At 36.0% G+C, this 23,451-nt stretch overlaps 1 protein-coding gene and 1 non-coding gene across 2 annotated transcripts in view; one reads left to right on the top strand and one right to left on the bottom strand.

Moving 5' to 3' along the window:
• The window catches only part of LOC145667722 (head-specific guanylate cyclase-like), a 649,486-nt gene that overhangs the window by 360,510 nt on the left and 265,525 nt on the right, over positions 1–23,451 (top strand). The window lies entirely within an intron of this gene.
• TRNAR-CCG (transfer RNA arginine (anticodon CCG)) lies at positions 17,807–17,878 on the bottom strand. Its single transcript has one exon. It is a non-coding gene; the product is annotated as a tRNA-Arg (tRNA).

The raw sequence follows: 23,451 nt of genomic DNA, 5'->3' as shown, positions 1-23,451 counted from the left end.
AGGAAATTATTTCCCGAAAACCTATATTGCTTAATTATTCTGACACTTCTAACTTAATTTTATTTGGACAAAAACAAAACGGACTTGGTATGTAAACTGAAAGTTATGCAGTAAAACATGATAATACACGTGATGAATAATTTTCAGCCATACTGTATACCATTGTTATACAGTATGGTTGAAAATTATTCGGACCGGAAAAAGAATTTGATACTGCCTGAGCTGTAACTAAAGGTTACAATTTGTTTACTTAATTTTCTGCCTCTAGTGTTTAGCAATATAGTTCATGTACTTATTTCCCTGCCATATGAATATATGTATTAATTTATAATAAATTCTAAACTTGTTATAATTTTGCCTAGACGAGCTGCTCTAGTGTCAGTGGCTTTCTAATTCACCTTTGCTGTATAAACGGAAATTGAATTGATACGGGGACCTCACGAAATGCTAAAGATGTACCAAAAAGCCAATTAAGTCGTTAGATAGTTAGATAGTTATACTAGCTATCTGATTCAAAAAGTTAAACTTTTCATGGGCACATTTTAGAGAAAATCGACATTAAAGCCTCTAACAAATCAGGGCAAAGTGAATCATTCTGAACGTAAAATATAAATTAGCAATCAGTGCTTAATCAACCACCAAAGTCAAGTTGATTTTCTGCAAGTTTCATTCGACAAAATTGCCTGCAAACTTAACTATCTGCAACAGCAACAAAATAAAGTATGAGTAATACAGAATGGGCCAAAAGTCAAATGACCATCCTAACACAAGAAAGGCTGTTGGGTTAGGTATCTACTTGCCTATAGATGATATATGAAATGTCTAGTAATCTCAGAAACCCAAGTGGCCAGTATGACCGCCATTTTATATACAAAGGTTGGCATGCCATACATGTTTTATATGCAGTTGTTCACAGGAGTGCAATGTTGCTGATCGTTTTGTCCGATCACTAACAGTTCACAAATAATAGCTTATTTTATCTTTGCACCTGTCACCGACTGAACAATGTCGCTGACGACTGAAGAACGTGTGGAGATGTGTGCAAATCGCAGCTCGTGTGTGATAGCTACAGTATTTAATGTGCTATATCTCGGTAGGGAGCCCATTTCCCACAATGGTGTGTTCCAAACTCATCAGCAAATTCCGAAAGATTGGATCTATGTCTGATAAACCTTGCAGTAGTCGTCCCAAATAGTCTACAGATGAGGCAATCATTGTCGCTATCCTCACATTCATCAGTAAATTTCCCTAACGTAGCACCGGCGTTTATATTTAGAATACAGTTTAAGTAGTACCCATACAAAATCCAGATGCACCAGCATCTGTGAAAGGACAATTCAGACCATCATATGCAATCTACCGAATTACAGAGAGGAACTACAAACCAACCTGGATCTCCCCTTGAACGTGTTGTTCTTCTACGACATATACTTTTACATGAAAAAGAAGTAACCAAACAAAATAATCGCTACTAGAGTGATAGCAATCCACTTGAATTGATAGTTAAGGATGGTTTGTGGCGAAAAGATCATGGTCTGATGTGGCATTTTTGTCACGAGAATCGTTAGTTCATTCTTCATCTGCGATACGCAGAACGCCAACCAACATCTGTGGCTGCTGGATGAGATTCTGCGGTCAGTTTTGTCGAAAGAAGGTTCATACCTAACGTTCTTCCAGCAGGACGAAGACCCTTCTCATTGCGAACATGAAATGCAAATTACCTGAGTCAACAATTTCCTAAGAGGTGGATTGAGCGTCGGAAAATGTGAAGTGACACAATGCTCTCCGGATCTCATACTACTGTATTGAAGCGAATAGAGAATACCTGTATTGCTGTGAACCCAGAGATCTTGCTAGCAGTACATAAGGAATGCAAGAAGCGTCTGATATATACTATTGTTGTAGTGGGTGGTCATTTCCAGCATGTGTTGTAAAGGAATAAACAGGAAAAATACACGACATAATTAGTGAATAGTTACTTATAAGACAAAACAGTTCACGGGTTAATACACACGTTTACACGTTAGGCTGCAGTGACTACTCACTGTGTCTTACCCCATAATCCACAACGTGACGAATACTTCCGAAAGGAGTTTTTTATGTCTAATGCTGCTTTGTCATGATTTTAGTAACCATTGTGCGTCCAGGATTATTGTGACTGGATAATTGATGGATTAGAAATTTCGAAAATGAACAAATGTTAATACCAATTAAGTATATATAGGGTTATATCGTTGCGATTCATTAGCACTAATAGATTGAATATTTATACCAACGATATTTTAATTTAACTATTTTGCTATACGGTATCTCTAAATACGTAGAGGTTGTTCAGCCTATGTTTGGCCGATTTCGTTCCTTCCCTCTCCTGGGCAGAATGGACTCACCCGACCTGGCTCATGGCGTCCTGCAGTGTTGTGCAGTGGCTTCCTGGGAACGGAGTTGCTTTTCCGCGCGGACAACAATAACGCACAAAACAGGACCATTGTTGTGAGTGTTGTGTTAAATTTGTTTCCAAGTGTGTGGGTTTCCGCTCTTGACCCAAATGCCGCCCAATCTAAGCCGGTTTTGGGAAGGCTACGTTGGGCTCTTTATGACGCCCACTTTAGTGTTTCTGTCATTAGAAAACAGTGCAAGAAGAATGGTTGCAACATCAGTTTAAGTGGAATAATAAATGTTATTGAAAGGTACAAGGGCAACGAAGCTCCACCATTTGGATCACCAACGAAGTTGCCTAGAAAGCGGGAATGCACCAAGGCCACCTCCACCAGGGAAACTTCGCAAAATGGCAATGCAAGAAAATCCGCCAACTCAAAGGTGTATGGCTAATCGTCTTGACGTGTTTTTGGGGACTGTGAGCCGGACGTTACACCATCAACTCAAGCTGGAAAAAGTCATGAAAGCTCGCGGCCATCTTCTCACGGATGCCCACCAAAAGGAACGAAAGTATAACGCCCGGAACGTGTATGAACGGCACCTGGCAAAACAAAGGTGGATATACGTTGTAATGCTCGATGAAGTATGGACTTACCTTTCCAACTGCGGCAAACCGAGAGCCATCATGTACTGAGAGAAAGGCGCTAAGAACTTCAGAAAGTGGGTCCGTGTCTGTAAAGAGGATTCATGTAAAAGGGTTCATGGTCGTTACTGGCTACTGTTACCGAGGTAAACTGAAGATTCGTAGGGTGGCGAAGAACTGCAAAATGCGGCCGATCTACGAGCATGAGATTCCAACAATGTACGGAAATGACGCCAATCTGGTGCGCATTCACATGGACAAGGCCTCATCACATACCTCATGATCGTCCTCGCATTCTACAGGGAAATGGAGGAGGCAAGTGGTATACCGGGGATACCTTTCAATGAGGTACCTGTTAAATCTCCAGATGCAAGTCCTATGGACTATTGTGGATTTGGATTGCTGAAGCGGGCTTTGGGAAAACGGCGTGTGACAACTGTGGAAGGACTTTGGAAAGCTGTGCAAAGGAAATGGGACAATATTTCCCTCCCAGTTCTTTAGAGAAGCCTATTACAGTGGAAATTGCACTGTCGGGCTATTGTTAGGAACCAAGGGAATCACATCGAGCACTTACGGACCTGGCGCCATGGATTCTTCTAAATTTTTAGGTAAATCGAAATTGGCCAAATGTAGACTGAAAAACCTCTGTAAAAATATCTTCTCCAACAGCAGTTAGTTGAAGCGAGCATGAGCAAGCTGTCTGTTTGTCTGCCCATGTGTCTGTTCCTTCGATAGCCTAACTGTTATTTAATTTGTTAGATTTTAATTAAACTCCAGCTTCAGTAAATAAGCAATAATAAACATTGGTTGAGATTGAAATCCTCAAAGATAAGCGGATTAAAGTGATAAATTTCTCCAAACTTTCAAGTTTTCTTATTTAAGTAATATGATAAGATTATCGTTTTACTCTATAACTTCGTTTCAATTATTCGATTTTGACGTAAAATGGCACATTACGTCTACTTAAGACTTTTCAATCATCTTCACTATTTAGCTTGAAATTTGTCAAGAATGAAAGGGTGAAATTATCCTCAACCGCCGATTTAGAACAAAATGTTTTACGATAATTTTTGTTTTGAACGAAAACAATTTTTATCCAATATGGAGCATATTTTCTTCTAAGTTTAACAATCATCCTCACTGAATTTAGTTAGAGACAGTCAAGAGAAGAATAAAGAGATAAATTTATCCTCCTCCATTCCCCCTTTTTTTGTAACTTTTACAATTGCTTTCGGCAAAAGTATTTGATGTTCAGATAATATGGTGTGTATATACTAGGAGCCTTTTTCACAAATCCTACAGCTTGAGGTTGAAATTAGTAAATTATCAGAGTACAGTACCCGATTTAGAAAATATATTCGTAGAATTTGTAGAATGAAACCAAGAGATATTCGATTTTGGTACAATATGTTGTATATTTTCTTTAGTCCTTTCGAATCATCTTCACTGCTTGTAGTTGATATCGATCAATAAGAAGGAAATGTTTTGACCTTTTCAAGATTTAAAATAATATGTTTCGCAAAATTTCGTAAAATAAAAATATGAAAGGTTAGAGATATACTTCGGTTCTTTGAGGCTGAAATCCAGTTTAGAGAGGAAAGTTGCACATGTCGTATATCGATGGGTTTATCCAGCTTTATGTAAACCATACAGTAGATTCAGTTTGCCTTCTATAACAAGCATAATTGATAGTGATCATTCTACCCTTGCTTACGTAACTGATTAACTTGTAGCTGGAGTTGTGTATCAACTGACATCAGTTTCGTGACTGCAAAGCATACTACATATATACATGCGTATGCTAGATAGCATTTCCCTTTTCTACATAAGGATGAAAGCTACATTCTCCTCTCATAATATTTAATAGGAACACTTGCAATTTCGTATCAAGGCATGGCCATACGATACAGAGATATCTTTCCTCGTGAAGGCACACCCACACATCAATGACAGCACTACATTTTATTTATACGACTTTCTGTTTTCAATTATATTTATCTATTTAAATTATCAAGAATACCCATTTCCAACAAAATATAAAGGAACCTTCATTGTCCAACAATAGCACCAGTTTACGTAGAAAAAAACACCAGAACTTTTAACAATAAGAGTATTCTCCCTAGCAACGAGTTCAATCTTATTCGTCCATCGTTTTTCCATTCACAACAAAGGTGAATTAATTCCCTTATGAATGCATGTTAATCATAACATTCCTAAAACTTAAGCTACTTTCATGAAACATTGCGTATGCTCTCCTTTGGTCCCCCGAATGGAGGCTATTACTGTTAGATGGCATCAGTCAAGTCAGGGGCAAATTGACTCATGTTCCAGTAGGGCAAAACGAGGAGAGAGACCACAGGTGGAGAGATACCGCTCATGCTGTAGTTTGCCTAGTACACATCAGATACCAACAATACTCTGCAAGAATACGTAACTGTCGTTCATTCCACCAAGCCCGTTCAGTAGAACTCAGTCGAATGAAGTGGAAAGGAATAGGTCCCCTTCATAAAAACATTGCCTCTTGAAGTAACTTTGGAAATTTTATTGAATGTAATTTTGACAGATCGTAGTAGAATGCACAGTAGTTTCTACTTGATAAATATTTTGTAGCATACTTTTTGATCTTGAACTTCTGCATGATCTTCCACCGAAACTACAAAACCATTAAAAAGCAACGGGTGCGTCATATCTCCTAGCGAAAAGGATCGCTGCTGCAGTTACACAAAGGAAAGATGCCGTATATTTTCCTGTAAGGAAGGATGTCGTAAGTTTTTCACCCACAAACATAACGTGTACAGTGTCACTTATTCCAACTATTGACATATTGGATATTTTAAAACGGTGTTACATGTATTGTAGGCTATGAATTATATCAAATAATCCAATACTAACACAAGAAATCATATTACAACAAGGAAGCAATATAATGTATGTTGTTACATCGAGTGGACCTGAAAAATTGCGTGAAATGTAGAAAGAACTACTTCTTCACGACTTCCAAATCAGACTGGATCCATCGGACTGAATGTATTGTTCGAAATGGTTATTACACGACACAGTCTATATGGAACGCTGTATGAGGACTGTGGAAGAAAGAATATTAGTGGGGAACGTGGAGAATCAAAAATGACTCAGTGCGTCATTTATCCACGTGTTTTCCATGACACTCAAAATTCATTGCTTCTGTAGGTTGAGAAAACATGAATTGAAATTCTTTCTAATGGATGCCGTTTATTTTTCCTTAAAGTGTATAAACTGAGTTAAGTTTTCATGAAAATTAATTTCCAGAAAAGAAGTGCTCTCTCTTTCCTATTCAGATAAAAAAAAAGTTACGGCGTCTCTCCTCGCTTGATCCTACATGTTCTAGGACAGTTTAATGCTTCAGTACGTTTTAAGACAGCTTTCATTTAAGAAAATTTATTTTAATTCTATACGTATATATTGTTCACTAAACGTACTGAATTGTTCACTAAAATTCGAAAGAACAGTAGAAAAATGTTCCATATTTTATTCGTTGTCCGCATATTCTTCATTCATTCCTTTAGTTTTCTGGGTCTTGCTCAGTATTGTAATAGTAGTTCATTTTCGAACGTTTAAAGATGAGAGGATATTGCTTAGCTAAAAAACACGAAGGAGTATATCTATTTATTTTTACATTTTATTTTTCTGAAGAAAGTTATACATGATACACACAGGACATTTGCCAAGTTTTCATAAACATTAAGGCTCTCTACGTGCAAAAGCGACTAGTACAACATTATATATTTTACGTCCTTGTATTAGTTTGAAAATAATCTGTGAAAGCAAAATTTAGCCCCAGAAAATCTGTTAAAACTGCGTACTCAGTAAACAATACCTATTACTTATAGTCACGATCAACAAATTAGTAGACTGTACTAATAGAAAATTCACTTTTTTTTCGATCTTCAAAGAAACCTGGCAATTTTAAGTGAATATAAATGCAGGTTTCAGTAATTTTTAATGAACTATAAATCTGGTAAGAAATTAGTTCATTTTCTCGATTAAAAATATACTGTGTAGCGAACATACAGTACAGTGATTATTAGAATGTTCTGAAACACACACCCGAAATTCTGGAGATTCAATTGAATCCTATCATTTCCAATTGGTTCTCAAAAACAACTTCTTAATATGACAAAGTGAGATTAATTAGTAGATACCGTAGTAAAGGCATAAAAGGAACCACATCAAAGGTACACTGAGAGTACGTAAGCACCCTGGCAATATTATAAAATGTCCCTTGAGCCCGTATCTGGCGTTCTCAAATTTGTCTCAAACGTGGAAATTGATTCTGTATAGAGGAACGGGTAAGAGGACCATTTCTCGTATACCACTAAAAGCATCCACTAGACGAATGGCTTTGGTTTCGAGGGCCAATTTATGCAAGGGAGGTTAAACAACCCATGAAGAAAGCTCCATTAGTCTATGAGACTAATTCATGGCCCTTTTTGACATTAATCGATTGCGTCGTATGGAGGACTTTAATTTTCCTGTTTCTTTTTCGCTGCGACAGAGAAAGGAAAATCAGAAGTATTTGTTCAAAGAAATAAACTTGCAAAAAGGCAATTCTCTTCCTTTACTCTGCTCGTACTCGGTTCGTTTAACTGTTTCTGTGAGACAACATAATGCTTGAATTGGTCCAACGAAAGGAACGTATAACTTCGACTTCGCGTAGAACTACATTCGTTACGAAAGACATTCCACAACAAAACAACTCGAAAATATGTGTTTTCGTCTGTCAATTCTAAAGAGTACGTTATACAAAACTTTAGAGAGTTTAGTTTTATGCTATATATATATGGGTGGGTGGGTGTGTTTCTAGATTGTGGATACAGAACCACATACTATAATAAAAAAAAGTATAACAGCTTAATGAATTGAGGATTCCTACTTATATGATGTTATTCTTGATTTTCGCTTTTCACGTGTAGTGTAATTATCATAGATTGTAATTATCGTTACTAACATAAGAATTAACAATACGTCATATCATAGGAATTATTTATTTAGTGTTGCGTGATTTCTACTATACAATTTAAAAGTGATAATGAGAAGATTCAACTATTGAGTTTACTGAGGAACTGCTACAACCACGTGTCCTACTATTAATAAAGGGTTCGGTACACTGCACTAATTTTCTTATTTCCATTTCTTAAGTTTAGAAAACTGACCTGTAAAAGCAAACTATGCTTTATAGATTCTTTCATGAGAAATTATTAAGCTACATTGTACACTCATTAGAGAAATATTTATTTATGAAGTATAAACAAAGTCAACTGAATAGTTTTGAGAAAATTGTTCGATGAAAACTCATTCCCAAGAGCAAATTTTCACTTCCTCTGTGGATCTATTTATCTATCTCTGTATGTATCATATATATATATATATATATATATATATATATATATATATATATATATATATATATATATATATATATATATATGTATGTATTACCTTATTGTAGAACTGAAACGTTCCTCTGAATAACACTGTATGACTAGTGATGTGAGGAGGAAAATTTTCCACTATATTTTTCCAGAAAATTTTCCGTTCTAAAAACATATCAGTAAACAAGTAACAATTCCTCAGCAATCATAAAATTGGTTAAATTCATGTATAGAAATGTTAAAAATTGAAAGATCGTTTAAAAAATCTGAAAATTTTCATGGCTCAGACAATTTTCAGTACTATGTAGGAACAAGTGAAACAATTTTTTATGAATCGAAATATTTTATGTCTTATGTGGAAAAACTGAAGAACTTTTTTATGATTCGGAAATTTTTTATCATTTTGAAGCAAAAAGTAAAGCAACTTTTTGTGAATCGGAAAGTTTTATTGTTCTGTAGAAACAAGTGAAAGAAATTTTCATAGATCGGAAAATTTTCATCACGATGTAGAGACAAGTGGAAAAATCTTTTCGTAAGCTGGACAATTTTGGATATTATGTATAGTGATGTTAGGTGGAAAATTTTCCATTTTATTGAACTGCACATCAGTGATGAAAATTTTCCGGAAAATTTTCTGATTCATAAAAACATACTCCACTTATTCCTACGTCGTTCTTTAGCCGTGATGTGAGGTGGAAAATTTTCTTCTATATTTTTCCAGAAAATTTTCCGTTCTTAACAAATATCAGTGATCAAGCAACAATTCCTCAGTGTTTATAAAATTGATTTAATTCATGTATAGAAATGTTAAAAAGTGGAAGATCGTTTAAAGAATCTGAAAATTTTCATGGCTCAGACAATTTTCAGTACTATGAAGGAACAAGTGAAACATTTTTTCATGAATGGAAAAATTGTCTGTCCTGTACAATGATGAAAATTTTCCGGAAAATATATTTCTTATATATGTTGATTATAGAAAATTCCAATATTGAAATTATGTTTTACGAGTGTTAAAAACAATAAAATCATTTTTTCTTATATTCTGTTACAAAAATAATCTTCATAAGAAACTTTTATGTAGTTATTTCATTACATAGGCAGGTCTACATGTGAAGAAATTGTGGAATTTTCTGTTTCTGAAATTGATAAATTCACATAGGTTTCTTTTCAATTTCTTGTTACATTTTAAATATTGGAATGGGATATTTGTTCTCTACGAACTCGATGCATGTTCCCTGCACTTTACACACACACACAAAGTGAGTGAGAGAGAGAGAGAGAGAGAGAGAGAGAGAGAAACACTGTATATTTTTACTTCCCAACTTGAAATATTACAAAATTTTATGGTTTCCGAAAGCTAATTGGAAAAATGATAATTTGTTGCTGCCTAACTTCCCTCTACAGGAATTGAATTTTATAGCTGAATGTGCAGTTAAATATAGTGGAAAGTTTTCCACCAAACATCACTATACATAATATCCAAAATTGTCCGTTTTTTCACTTGTTCCTACATCGTGATTGAAAATTTTCAGATTCTTTAAACGATCTTTCACTTTTTAACATTTCTATACATGATTTCGATCATTTTTTTGAATGTTGAGGAACTGTTTACTTGATCACTGATATTTGTTAAGAACGGAAATTTTTCTGGAAAAATATAGAAGAAAATTTTTCACCTCACATCACGGCTAAACGACGATGTAGGAATAAGTGGAGTATGTTTTTGTGAATCGGAAAAGTTTCCGTTTCAAAATTTTCCGGAAAATTTTCATCACTGTGTATGACACATTCCAGTGAAAGTAAGAAGAACGACAAAAACTGTAGTACGTTTTAGTATTTACCAATGCTCCGCTCAGAGTTTGCCAGCCTTTCATTATATATCACATATATCCTGTAGAACATGATTCCGTTGGTAATTCACTAAATTTCAAAATGTGGCAGAATCATTATTCGTGGGAATGCTTCAATTGTTAATGGAATAAGAAAAATACAACTGATCAGTTTTTGAGAAATCGTTCGAAAAAGGAGTGCTGTGTTGTACGATTTTTAATTAAAACTTTACGTACGAATTAGTGATAAAGCGCTTATATGTGGTGAGTGAAGTCCCTGGTTCGCTTGTGTCAAGTGAACTTTGTAGTGAACAAACATCGCGTGCGTGGGTTTCCTCAGGGTTCTACCATTTCCTGTCGTTTTTTCTGATTTCGTTAGCTCGTTCATTATCATTAACACCCTATCTCTTAGTCTCGGCTGGGGATCAAACAGAAACCCCACGCACCCACTGAACCGCTGTACCTCCACTGGAGCTTATTTTGAACGTGGGAGGAGGTTATTAAATGTATTCAATAAGTATTCTGCTAGTTTTCTAGCAAAATTATATTATATATAACGGAGAAAATTTTCAAAGATCAAACATGGAACAATCGATGGATCCAATTGAGCCGAACGAAATAATATGAACGAATCATCAAGTTTTTGAGAAAATTGAGGAAAGTGAATTTTTTGGTCAACCTAAAACTTTATGTTGTATGAGAATCACGCCACCTATTAAGGTGAAAGTGACGCTTACAACCTAAGTATACCTTCATCAAGTTTTTCATTATGTCACTTGCAAGATGATAGTACATAGTATGGTCAATAAAATATAACCCAAAATTATGATTGGGACTAACTTTTACATTTGAATTGAGTTGAGTTGAGTTGAGTTAAGCATCTCGTTCAGCAGCGAGACTATATGAGATGTGGACCTGCAGCTTATAGTAGGATTCGAAGCACTCTGTTATATTATAATGTCAAAAGATAAGATATATATATATATATATATATATATATATATATATATATATATATATATATATATATATATATATATATATATATATACAGGGGTGGATCCAGGATATGATCAAGGGAAGGGCTAAACCATATTTTGTTGTTTTATCCAGCGTAAAGCAGGATTGAAGTCCATTTTATCCAGTGTATACCTGAGCGTCAAAGGAGCCCCTATAGCCCCTCCCTTCGATCCCCCACTGTATATATATATATATGCAGGCACGCGCCCAGATGTTTTTGTTGAAAGAAGTCCAATACTACAAGCCACTACGTCTATGTAGTATTGAATGGATCTCCCGAAAAGACGAAAAGTAATTGGAAAATACTTCCACCTATACTTTCAGAAAATGATAGAACTAGATTGCTTTTATAAGAGAAAGTGTACAGAAGAAGTATAAGATCACATTTTCATGCTACATCAGCCATTTGCAAGTTAAACTAGTATAGTTTTGTTGAGAAAATGAAAAAAAATGTATGTTGATTTAGTAATTTTTGGGGGGAGGAGATCCAGACTTGATACAGTGAAACCTCCCTTAACGGACACCTCTGAATAACGGATACCTCTATAATACGGACAGATTTTTTTTGTCCCGGCAAAAACGTATGTTCTCTTACGGAACAAAACCCTCCCTTTTATGGACACCGTGCTATCATTTGTGCTAAGATTTTTTTTTTTTTTACTTTCATGTTTACTATGTTGATTTTCCCCCGAATTACTCTAATCCCGACTGTAATGCGCATAGGTCTACTACTCCTAACGTTACATGGCTATTCTTTTGGATATCTTTATATACATGTTTACTTCAATAGTACATATATTGTTTGTGGTAGGTTTCCTTTCTTTTCCTCGACGCGTTAGCTAATATCAAGTGTAAAAATGTAATGAAATCTTTGAGTTTTACGTTCCACGGTTATGCCGGTTAGGTTAAAGGAGACGGTGATGATGCGTAATGAATGAAATGGTGGAATGAAGAAAGTGGGAAGAAACGGAAGAACCCCGAGAAAACGGTGTTTGTTTCACCGCAGAGTGCACTTGGCGGGGGCTGGGATCGAACCCGAGACCTCAAGCACCAGAGGTGAACGCTCTACCACTCAGCCACCGAGGTCCTAATATCAAGTGTAGAACTGTGTTCGATATAGTGAACCAATTTCTTCATAAAGACACTTTAAAAACATGGATGGAAACTCTTTTAACTTGCATATAAATCAAACATCAAAATCATTCCATTGCCATATTCCATCATCATGAATAGGTCTAGTACCATAAGTTGTGAGGCATCCAAGTTCCATGGTTAGCGACTAATGTTTTAGTTTTGTGCAGTCTATAATATTGTCTACAAGAGCCCAGCTATTTGCCACAATCCTTGTATAATTATTGGCACATGCTGTATGTTTCTAGTACCTAGTAGAAAAAAAAGAATCTACAAAAAATATGCATTAATTCATTTATGAATATATACAATATTGTTTTGCTTTGCCTTTTATTAAGAAGTTGGAATATTTGATTTTGGTTTGGATACATTCCCAAGAAGTTGGCTCTAATCCAAATTATTTTTGTCCATTTGGAGAAAGTATGTTGCTAAGCAAAAGCGTTATTTTGTTTCCTTTCTTTCCCTCAGTCTCATCTTACGAGAACCCGGAGCCTTTCCTTCAATTAATCTCTGTTCACAGATTTTTCTATTTCTCCGACGACTGCAAGAGTATCATTCCAGGACATCGCCTGGATAACATTTAGAAATGAAAATGCTTGTTACTTTTAACTTAACTTGTGTTCTTAGTACTGGTTCTTCTAGACTGTTCTTACCGAAAAATTCAAATAAGTTTCTGAACAAAAAACAAAATATTTTTTTAAATAAAAGTGTTCAGTCTCATTGTATTTTTAATGTATTTTTCATGGATATGTTTATAGTATTAAGTACAAGTATTCTTATTTTTAAGTTTGATTCATTTATATCTGTTCTTTTTGAACAAGAATTTTCTAAATTGTTCCATTATGTATATTAGAATAAAGGAAACGAATTCGGCTACTATTACATGATAAAGTTTTAAAAGTTGTTTCGTTGTAATGGATTTACTATTCCTTTCAGGAGCGAGGCTATTTCACACCTAGACATGTAATTTAATGTGGGGTCCGAACTACATGAATTCCCATTGTGAACCGAACGTTGGTCTTACCTGAGAAAGGCGCGTATCTTAACCATATAACTACAAGGGAGCCCAAAAGTTCTAACAAGGGACATCAGCCAATTGTCCGGCTCCGATTTCAATGAAATTTCTTTTGCTGATAGAGGACGTGTATTCATTATTTGTGATGACAGAAATTTTTGCCATGATGCAGGTTTTCTATTTTTAAAATATTTTTAAGAGTTGTGATGTGGTTATTAGAGATTACTGCAGAAGTCCCTTACTACCCTTTGTAAACAGAGTGTTAATGAAAGAACAACCATGTAGATACATATAAGGCCTAGGGGAAACTCGTATTGTAGGTATGACCTTGACGGAAGCCATCTTGAAATCCGTCATTTTGAGTTAAGGTCAAGTTTTTTAAATGGGAATAGGGTAATATGATACATAATTTCGGGATAGAATTTAATCAGGAAGACAATGGTGAAATGAGTTTTAAGATACGCCTATTTAGGCAAAAGTTACAGGCATATTAATTGTTTATACTTACTATGTGCGTAAGTCCCTTACCTCCGCTTCTAACTCGCGTATAAATGATAATAAGTGGATAAAAGCTTCGGTAATACGTATTATGCCTAGAAGGAAGTAATACGGTAAGGGTATCCTTGACGGGAGTCATCTTGAAAGTCGCCATTTTGAATTAAAGTGAAGGTGTGAAAAATTAACATATGTCACGTGACACCTCATTTTAATAGAAAATTTTTCCAAAAAGCCATAGTATGCTTATTTTTGTTCTATATTTAAGCAGTATGAATTTAGAACTGTTTCTAATGTGCACCAAACGTTCATTATTCGAACTTTCAAATTGGAAACACTCCTAATTTTCACCGCATGTTTTAAGATTCCAACTGGCGCTTTGCAATTGTTTCCACGGCTACTGTTTTCTAAATTGATTACATTTTTTAAGAGTTGCGATTTTTCAGTTCATGAATAGTGTTGGGATAAGCATCCAACAATCTTTCTGAATTTTGAAGACTTGCAATGTAATTATTTATTTGAAACGAGAATACATGAGGAACCTATGGACCTATGTAACGTAAAGAAATACAAATGAAATTATAACAAATTGGTTTTATACAAACACAAAATTATCAGGAAATGTAGCCTACATGTTGCGCAAACGACAAACAATAAAATAGTTTTAATAAATACAACTTTAAAGGAATAGCAGCAATGATAGAAAATATCAAAGAGACATAATATGACTGTTCCCAACACGCTGTTTGTACCATGGACATAATATGAAAACAGGTAACTTGTTTATAAAGAGGTGAAACTTACAAGGGAATGAAAGGAGAATTGATATCGAGTTGGAACGTTGTGCATACATCAATCGAAAGAACTAATGATGTTGATTAAGAATCTGTGATAAAAAGTTTCCATATAAATGTATTGAAGGAGTTATGTCGATTTGTCACTTTTCACATTTTGCGAGATTTTGTTATTTTGAAATTAGTTAAGTAGGTGAAAACAAAACGATGAACTCAACTCACAGAGCTTGCTACCTTCTAAAGCTAATTATCTATGTGAAATGCATTTGCATGTATAATAAAGTCCCTGTATGATACTGCCATCTATGCGGTAAAGTGCGTAACAACTTCGATTCTCCCATGCCTAGCTTCGGACTGTAAACACACGCGAACAGTTGTCAGTGTGCTCTCGCCGAGGTAACAAGGTGCTTGTTTTGATGTGTACTCAAAAGTTGTTCATTTGTTACGTCAAATTGCAAAATGCCGCAAATGAATATTGCCAACGTCTTGGCAATTGTAACCGAACAAGTCAGCGACTATATCCAGCGGAATCGGATCAAATCTGCTGAACAAACGTCAAGTGAAATTGACTTCGCATCCGCCATTAGTGACATGATTATTGAAGGCTGTGAAAAAGGCGATGTCATTTCAGAAACTTTGGTTTTGACAGACTTTCCTGTGATTGACGGTGATACACCAGCGGCACATTTACATACATCACGAAGGAGCTGTTCGATTTTGGATTAAGACCCTGATTATGAACCATCGACATTATCAGGTCGTCCGAAAAGTTCAGACACTCGGAAATACACAGACGACGAAATGAGGATGGTTCTTGATTGTGCATGGACACCGCGAGGCAAATGCAGAAAAATCACTGCCATCCGTAAGAAACACTCTTGGACACCAGACTGGCCTGTCATTCGTGCGTGGAAAAGACAAATCGCATCTGGTGGCAATAGAGAATTGAAGCTGAAGCAAATGAGCCACGACACGTTTGCCGATTTCAACGCAACTGTTGCGGCTGGGCATCCAATTCACGACGACGACATACGAATCTGGGCGATGAAAAATGCAGCCAAACTTGATTTCGCTCATTCTTTCGAGGCTTCGTCTTGGTGGGTACAGCAGTTTAAAAAAGCCCGTGGAATTACCAGCCGCCGAATCACGAGTCGCGTGACGAATCGCTCCTTCGAAGATCAGGAGCTTTTAAAAACGGAAGCAGACAAATTTGTGACCCGCATCAGCAACACAATCAATGAAAAACGCATCGCTGCCGCAAACGTTTTGAACGCCGATCAGAGTGGTGTTCAATATGAAGTGACAGGAAATCGCACTTTGGCGTTCAAAGGACAAGATAGAGTTGAAAAAGTTGTGCAGTCAACAAATGCTACAACCCGCTCTTTCTCTATGTTACCAATATTTGCGATGAGCGGAGTTGTTCATGACAAAATGATGGTAATACTCCAAGAGTCTAGCGGAAAATTTGGTCTAAGGGTGTGGGAAACAATGATCAAACCCGAAAATCTAGTGCTTGATGCATCGAAAAGTGGCATCATGACAAGTGACGGCCGCGACAAGTTTGTTCAAGACTTGCTGTCTGCAGCGATTTCACCGAACGAAGAAAATATCGTTCTACTTGACCATTGAGGTCCGTTTACAGAGCACACGCGAATTACCGCGTGTTTGCCAAATGGCGCAATGGTGAAGATTGAGAATGTCCCGAAAAACTGTACGCGATTCTGTCAGCCGTTAGACGTTTATGGGTTTGGTGTTTGGAAACATTATTTGAAGAAACTTGAACACTATGTGAAACTCGAACTTGACGGGTATTAATTCAACGAGACCAGCGCGTTATATTTGCTTCGATTCTACACAATCAGATGAGTTCGCCAAGATACATTGGGTTATATCAATATGTATTTATTAAAGCTGGTTATAAGACTGGTGAATATCCTGCTTTTGATTCGCCAAGCAAATTTGGTTTCAGGTTTGGTGTCGCCAACTGTAAGCATTGTGAGAAACTTGCGAGAATCCGTTGCTCTTGGTGCAAAGACATTTTTTGCTTGAACCATTTTCTTGTTGATAACCCTGAGTATGTGCTGAAATATTATTACTGCACATCTTATGTCAAATAGTACATTTGATTCTGTTATGCTCCAAACGTTATGTTTCCTCAAATATGAGTAATGAAAACATTTCCAAACGATTTCTAGTGCGTGAATCAGTCGTTTGCATGAGTTTGGTAGCGATTGGAATTGAAATAACGTGAAAAAGTGAGAAAACTGTGAAAAGTGACAAATCGACATAACTCCTTCAATACATTTATGTGGAAACTTTTTATTACAGATTCTTAATCAGCATCATTTGTGCTTTCGATTGATGTATGCACAACGTTTCAACTCGCTATCAATTCTCCCTTCATTACCTTGTTAGTCCAGTTCCCGATCAATACTGATTATATAAATTTTACAAACATGAAGCTTCGACAACAATCGCTAGAAAACAAATGACTTTCTGGCCTGACTGGCTAAAACCAAAATTCCATAGAATATATATATAATAAAGGAATTAATATAAAACAACAACAAAATTATAACAACAATCATATTTCGTTTTCCTTTTTGAAGTGAATTTTCATTTGATTTCTGGTCTCTCTACTATCCATTACAAGCTGCGTCTTCGGTATTACCTAAATGCAAAGTTGGAGTTGTTTCGTTATGCGATGGTTCATGTCAGTAAACGAGTTTTTGAAGGGCAAGTATAGGAAATAAATAATTAAATGGCAAGTCTTCAAAATTCAGAAAGATTGTTGGATGCTTATCCCAACACTATTCATGAACTCTTAAACTCCTAAAAAAAATGTAATCAATTTAGAAAACAGTAGCCATGGAAACAATTGCAAAGTGCCAGTTGGAATCTTAAAATATGCGGTGAAAATTAGGAGTGAAAATGAAATCTTTAAGTTTAACGTCCCACGGTTATGCCGGTTAGGCTAAAGGAGACGGTGATAATGAGAAATGAGTGAAATGGTGGAATGAAGAGAGTAGGAGGAAACGGGAGAACCCCGAGAAAACCCACGAGCACAGTGTTTGTCCACCACAAAGTTCACACGGCGCGAGCTGGGATCGAACCAGGGACCCCTAGCACCGGAGGTAAACGCTCTACCACTGAGCCACCGCGCCCCCCAGAAAATTAGGATTGTTTCCAATTTGAAAGTTCGAATAATGAACGTTTGGTGCACATTAGAAACAGTTCTAAATTCATACTGGTTAAATATAGAACAAAAATAAGCATACTATGGCTTTCTGGGAAAATTTTCTATTAAAATGAGATGTCACGTGACGTTTTCATTTTACAAACCTTCACTTTAATTCAAAATGGCGAATTTCAAGATGGTTATCGTCAAGGATACCCTTATCGTATCACCTCCCTCTATGCATAATATGTATTACCGAAGCTTTTATCCACTTATTGTCATAATTACGCGAGTTAGAAGCGGAGGTAAGGGACTTACGCACATAGTAAGTATAAGCAATTAATATGCCTGTAACTTTTGCCAAAACAGGCGTATCTTAAAACTAATTTCACCATTGTCTTCCTGATTAAATTCTAGTCCGAAATTATGTATCATATTACGCTATTCCCATTTAAAAAACTTGACCTTAATTCAAAATGGCGGATTTCAAGATGGCTTCCGTCAAGGTCATACCTACAATACGAGTTCTCCCTAGGCCTTATATGTATCTACATGGTTGTTCTTTCATTAACACTCTGTTTACAAATGGTAGTAAGGGACTTCTGCAGTAATCTCTAATAACCTCATCATAACTCTTAAAAATATTTTAAAAATAGAAAACATGCATCATGGCAAAAATTTCTGTCATCACAAACAATGAATACGTGCCCTCTATCAGTAAAAGAAATTTCATTGAAATTGGAGCCGGTCAATTGGGTGATGTCCCTTGTAAGTTGTTTGATGGTTTATTTATTTATTTTACATAATGCATTAACAACTGCAAGTACTTTTGTTATGATGATTATATGTGAGCACTCTTTTATTAAGCTCTGCCTCCATGGATATGTTCAATAACGTATAGAGTTGAGAATGATATGGGAACAAATTTTTACATGGTAGATTTTAGTACGATATTATCACTAAGGCTCGGATTTCTATTGTATGTCATATTTTTATCCTGGCATTTTGTACACGCGCAATAAAGTATAGCTTATATATTTCTAACTCTTGTGAACTCGAAAATGTGTCTTTCTTTGGTCAAATACGAGGTGCATGTCAAAAAAAGGCTGGTACGCAGTTCTTTACGTGGCGTTGGTAACATTGCTGAAATGGAGTTACAAATGTGCGAGTAACAGTAAAGCGAAATAGCTGCCGTAATATAAAATTCTACCATATTTGAAATTAAATTTGTCATATGATTTCTGAACACCAAAGGATATAATGCAGCTGACATCCATCGGGAAATGTGTAACATTTAAAAATAGATAGTAATGAGTAAAGGGAATGTCAGGCAATCGTGCAGAGAATTTCGAGAACTTTGAAATGTTCATTACGGAGAGCGTGGTATAAGGCCTGGTGTTCAGACAGACGATCTAGTGGAGCACGTTAACGAGAAAGTGCAATTCAATCGCCAATTCACAATAACCGAGCTCGCGAAAACAGTCAGGGAAAGCAGTGCATAGGATTGTGAGTGATAAGCTGCATTATAACAAATTGTGTGCGAGATGGGTGTTGAAAATGCTGACAGACGCTTACAAAGAGCAAAAAATGACAGTTGCACGTAATTTTTTGGCCCGTTGGGGGAAGTTGATGACTTCTTTTCTCACATAATGACAGGGGATGAAACCTTGATGTCGTACAATACTGGGGATTTGAAACAATAGTCAATGTAATGGCAGCACTCTAGTTCTCCTAAAATGAAGATATTCAAACAAATACAATCAGATTACAGAATCATAGTAACTACGTTTTGGGACCAAAATAGTATGATTTTCGTGGAACTCTGGTAACCAGGATTAACAATTACAGATGTATACTGTATTGCAAAACACTGAATAATCTTTGAGGACTAAGTGATTGGTCCTTGAGGTCTGGATGTACTGTAGCCCAGTATAGCTAGGAGGTGAACCTGAACATAATTGTTGAATTCTGAATCTCTGCACACAGAGTATATATAAGTATATATAACAACATATTAAAAGTTCCCGCCTCTCCAGCGCTTGCTTCATTCAATATGGCGGATAATCCAACGTGGCTGCCAACCACACTTAAAACTCAGTTTAGCTAGGAAGTGAACACGGACATTATTGTTGAGTTTCTGAATCCTTGCACAGGAAGTTCCCCATGGGGAACATGGTGGCTCAGCGGTAGAGCGCTTACCTCTGGTGTGTAGGGTCCCTGGTTCGATTCCCGATCAATAAAGTTTGTGGTGGACAACATTGTGTCCGTGGGTTTTTCTGGTTACTCCCGTTTCCTCCCAGTTTCTCATTCTTGCAAATCTTCCATTATTATTCACTTGCTTTAGTCATCGTCTTCCTTAGCCCTAAGGGCATCATCTTTAAACGTTAAACTGAAAGATTTTCAAATTCAACCAATCAAGTATTTTATACATTACACAAATATGTGTTACCTTTCATTTGTATTTTAATGAAGACATTGCATTTCTTGACAGCCCCTCACTTTTTATACGATCAATAAAATCCTTGCAGGACATATCGAAATTCATATCTTGTAGTTGTGCTTGTATTAGTTCGCAGTAGCTTCTGCTCTTGACACCAGTATATTACGATCGATTGAAACTGCGAAATGATAAAGATGGTGTTGACAGACGAAGGATAACATGTTAAAACCAAGTAGTCTTAAACAGAAGATTTTAGTGCCGGTTAGATAGAAGATTAAAAGGCAACCCGTTCCAGTTTCTCTCTGAATACTAAATTACATCGTTGGATTGCGTTCTTAACAGTGTGTCAGAAATCAGTTGCTTTAATACCAAAATTATCACACTGATTTATACAGACTTTAAAAGAACCCAGGACTATTACTTCTTTTACTTAAGAAAAAACCACTGAAGACGTCATTTCATGAAGGAAACAAAAATACATAACATAAAACGTCTCGGAAAAAGATAAAACGGGAAGAACGTAAAATCTGGCGATTCTACGCTGTCGTCTTTAATGTGAGTGGTCTCGGTTTCGATTCCCAGTGAGGACACTCAGTCGAGAAGGTGTGGCTATTTCAGGCCAGCCACCTTGATTGAGGTTCTGCTTAGTTTTCCTCATTCACACCAGGCAAATCCCGGGATGAGCGTACAGATCCCAGGCCGCTTCCTTCCTTCCTTCCCTTCCCTCGGATAATGTGATAGACGAGGGACATCATACTTCATACGTGAGCGGCTAACAGCCACAGATGCCGTAAGCCCAGAAATTTAATTCCCAATCCTAATCTACGCTGCCTGTAGAAGCCTTGTACAAAGTCGAAAATTATTTTGCTACTTGTGTACACTGAGTGGATCCTGATGGTATGTAAATAAAATATTTTATCCTGAATAGAGACAAAATCTTAATTATCTGGAAATTTCTCATTTCTGCTTACAGAAGGTTTTGTTTGCGCTTGCTGCTCACAAAACACCACCTGCAGAACTTCCGAGAAGATCTCTATTCGCTACTAATACAACCTATCTTGAATACAAAAGTTCAGAGCCCAATAGGACTACCTGTAAGATTTGATTTATATAAAGTGATAGCTAAGCCTGATCGTTATTTGTTTAGAAAAGTTTCAAATATTCTTATATTTAAGGATGAAGTAAAATTTAATTTCAAATTCAAATTAAATAAGACAGTACTGACGACGAATTCTCTGTCTGATTCTCATCTGAAACAAATGCAACTTCTTTTTGTCACTGCGTATGAGTGAAGTGGAGATGTATTCACACGTAAAACAATATCCGCCTTATGCAGAGTTGTTTCGAAGTATGATTAGCGTCATACTAAACTACTGACTACTGCAGGAGTTTTATGTTGGTCGAACTCTTTAGTATGGTACTAATCGCTCTTCAAAACGACTCTGCATAAGGCCCTATATTATTATTACAAATAGTATGTGCGTCCTGTTACTTAGAAGTGTGTGATTGTTAGGTTATATCTGTCTCTATTATAATTTTAAACATTATCCCGTACCTGCTATCGCAAATAACTAAATAAATAAATTAGTACTATAACGTAAACAAAGCATGCAAAATCAATTATAACTGTTATGTATATTATCTCAAAGTAAAGCGCAGAATTTGCATTGCGTTGACGCAAATCATTATGGAATAAGTCCCTTTGTCACTATTAGTAGTTTGTTATCGTTAGAAGATAACAATAGGGACAATCTGCTGCTTAACACTGTACAGAGTAAAAATATTGTAAAATTACCTTGATAGGTTCAGCAGTCTAGCACACGGGATTCGATTTTTCTCTCACAACATTTTCATTATGAAATTTCTGTTATATACAAATTATAATAGATAAAGTCACTATAAGTGTGGTCCGACGATAAATACAAAGTTCTCTATGTAGTGTGGGTAAATAGGTGTCTCAAGTCAAAGGCAGCCAAGGGAAGGATACCACAGAGATCGAGACAAGCTAAGTGGAAATGGTTTAGGAATTCTCAGTGCTTCAAGCAAGCAAGAGGGGTTGAGGTTCAGGAGAGCTCAAGGGAAGCTAAATGGGTAAGGAAACCACAGAGCTCCATGCAAGCTAGGTTGTTACGGTTAGGATCTCTCAGAGCTCTAGGCAAGCTAATAGAGCAAGGATGACCAACCTAAAGTGATGTCAATGAAGATCTTACATGGTGTTTTATACCTTCTTCTTTACAGCGGTGGTGCTAGTTTCTTCTTCTGTCACATGACCTGATGTTGATGAGGATGCATGGTTTTGTTTATAGATACGAAGAACGTGTTGATGTTTACGATTATAGACTACATGGAGGATATTACAATATACCTAGGTATTTCAGTATTAAATTCTTAACAGGTAGCGTGGTTATCATACAGCATCAATATTTTAGGTTTGCCAAAAATCAGGATTTTCTCTATTTTCTCGAAAGCTACACATAAGCATCTCTACTCACCCATATTATTTTGTTTAACTGAAGATCTATTGATTTGTATATCTCGCGTTTTAAATTTTTTTTTCTTTTTTTAATATGAAAGCTAATAACATTCTATAATATGTAGCACTTGCAGTGTGATGGTTTCATGAAGACTTAATTTCCCTTTGCTTTTAAATGTGTCAAGCAGTTATGAGTCTTAAGCTCATTTTGTTATTATCTAGAGAATATATTTGCGTTTTAGAAGCCCACTTCATCATTAACTTATCTCTTGAATCATAATTTAAATAAAATCATATTCCTACACTACAGCTCAGAAATTAGAACAATTGAAGAAAATACACTGTAGCCTATAGCATTTTTTCTTACTTTTCCATAAATGGTAATAATTATTGTGATCGGATATCAGAAGAAAGAAAATCTGAACATTCATGCGAAACTGCCCGTCCCATCATAGAAGCTTTCTCCTTGAGAGCTCGTCCCAGGTAATTAGACCTACGTTATTATTTCTTGTTATTATATTCTATTTAAACTTTGTATATTCTGTGTTGCATGTTTATTTGTTTCCTATTGTGTTTATTCTGCAGACTGTTTTAATAATTAATTGCTTAGAAAACATTGTATATATATATATATATATATATATAT

Source organism: Thermobia domestica, chromosome 1 (assembly GCF_964235325.1).
Source record: "Thermobia domestica chromosome 1, izTheDome1.hap1.1, whole genome shotgun sequence".
In the NCBI taxonomy this organism is placed as follows: Eukaryota; Metazoa; Arthropoda; class Insecta; order Zygentoma; family Lepismatidae; genus Thermobia; species Thermobia domestica.
Note: the sequence above shows the minus strand (reverse complement) of the source record. Positions and strands in the feature narration are given on the sequence as shown.